Source organism: Hyaena hyaena, unplaced genomic scaffold (assembly GCF_003009895.1).
Source record: "Hyaena hyaena isolate Hyena2069 unplaced genomic scaffold, ASM300989v1 scaffold_19, whole genome shotgun sequence".
NCBI lineage: Eukaryota > Metazoa > Chordata > Mammalia > Carnivora > Hyaenidae > Hyaena > Hyaena hyaena.
Genome location: NW_024080651.1, coordinates 6,603,003 through 6,605,405, shown reverse-complemented (window position 1 = coordinate 6,605,405; position 2,403 = coordinate 6,603,003).

The window sequence follows — 2,403 nt, the reverse complement described above, 5'->3', positions numbered from 1 at the left end:
TTTTTCAAAGCTCCCTAGTCCTTGCTGTTCAATATTTGGTCTGCAGTCAAGAGGTATGGGCCTCACCTGGGAGCTTGTTAGAAATTGAGACTCTCGGGCTCCATCCAGAACTACTGAACCAGAACCTACACTTTCACAAGATCTATAGGTGATTCCTTAGATTCACTGACACTTAAGAAGCATAGCCCAGGGGCACATGGGTGGCTCAGTTGGTTAACATCTGACTCTTGGTTTTGGCTTAGGTCATGATCTCAGTGTTTGTGGGTTTGAGCCTTGAGTTGGGCTCTGCATTGACAGTGAGGAACCTGCTTGGGATTCCCTGTTCTCCCTCTCTCTGCCACTCCCCTGCTCTTTCTCTCTTTCGCGTGCTCTCTCTCTCAAAAGTAAATAAATAAACAAACATTAAAAAAGAAAAAAGAAAGAAAAGAAGAACAGCCCAGGTGATTCAAAAGTACTTCTCAAATTGAGAAGCTGGGATCTAGATCTCTGGATTTTGCTTACATATCCCAACTTTCTTGAACATTGCAGAATGCCCAGAAGCCCCTGAAAAGAAGGTGAGGGTCCTGGAGACTCTAAGAGGGAGAGGAGAAGTTCTAGCTCAAACTCTTACCTCAAATTATCTATTGTGTCACCCAACAATGTGTCCTGCAATAGATACTCAGTGTGTCAGATAAATGAAGGAAAGAAATGAATTCCTGACACAGCCTTGGACTTCCCTTGAAGGAGTGGGTGCATGGATATTTTAATCATGCTGGAGAGATCAAAGATGCCCAAAGTATTCTCACTTAAAAATCAAATGGAGCAAACACTGAATGTTCAGATGCCCAGACCTCTCCCCTGCCCAAATGCATTTCCCTGGTGTGAGATGCAGCTTTGGAATCTGAATGTGCGACAGTGTCCCAGGTGAATCTAAGGTCGAGCAATCTGTTACAGGCATGGATTTATATCTGTAAGCAGTCAAATTTCTTCTTTCCCCTTACACTATTTTTTGCAAATCTGTATTCATCATCAGACACTTTTAAGTAGACATCAAAAAAGTTTTCATCATTAGTGTAAACCCTGTAAAGGTTGTAATTTCTGGCATAAAATAAAAAATGGACACTTGAAGTAAGTAAAACTGTTAATAGCACTCTTTTAAATGTATCCAAAAGAAAGTAAATAACATAGGGTTTTGATACTCAGCATTATCCACTTAAAAAAATGTAAAATGAGCTCTTAGTAATGGCCAGGACATTTACACTATTTGTTTTAGTCATTTAATCTTCCTTTCTAATTCCACTTTCCCCACATGATTTTATAGAATGTGATCTTTTTTATGGGTGAAAACCTTTTTATTGTTTACCATTTCCTATTCTCTATATTCTCCTATTTCTTATATTTATAAATTGATATTGAAATTAAAACAATTTTTAATGCTTATTTATTTTTGAGAGAGACAGAGACAGAGTGCAAGCAGGAGAGGCGCAGAAAGAGAGGGAGACACAGAATCTGAAGCAGCTCCAGGCTCTGAGCTGTCAGCACAGAGAGGAACATGGGGCTCAAACTCACAAGCCATGAGATCACCACCTGAGCCGAAGTTGGATGCTGAACTGACTGAGCCACACAGGTGCCCCTACTGATACTGAAATTTAAAAAATAATTTCCTAGAAGCATAAGGCTCAAGGATTTTTTCTAGATTGAATTATCTTTATAATGATTAGTAATATAGAATTGATAAAACAATGTAAATATATTACACATTTTTATGGGTAATTAAAAACATTTTAAGTTTATTTATTTATTTAGAGACAGAGTATGAGTGCGGGAGGGGCAGAGAGAGAAGGCAAGAGAATCCCAAGCAGACTCTGCACTGTCAGCAGAGAATCCGGACACTGGGCTGGAACTCATGAAATGATGAGATCATAACCTGAGCCACCCAGGTGCCCCTAAAGGTAATTTTTAGATAGAATAAAATCTTATTGGAAAAACATTTCTTATTTCTACTGTTAAAAAAAGAGAGAGAGAAACTATCTCAATATGATTTAGTTATAAGCACTTAAATTTTATTACAGTCTGGTTGCAAAGGGAAAAGTTTCAAGCAAGCCAAATCAAAGATTCTCTCGTGTTAGGAACATTCTGAAGGAAAATAGAATAGTTAGTCATCACCGTCATTGACACCAAATCTAAAAGGAAAAGATTAAATGTCAGTTACTTCACTGGCAGTCATCTCAGGGGAAGGATGACTAATTTTCAAAAATAAATTATGGTCCTATTAAGTTTATCAGATAACTATGTAAGCAGTTTGTCAGAAATGCTAACTCCTTCTGGCAAGGAGGTTGCCAAGGGCATCCTGCAGGGGAGTGCGACAGTTTCTTTTACTCTGGACCAGGATTTCTCAACCCAGGCACTATTGACATTTTAGGA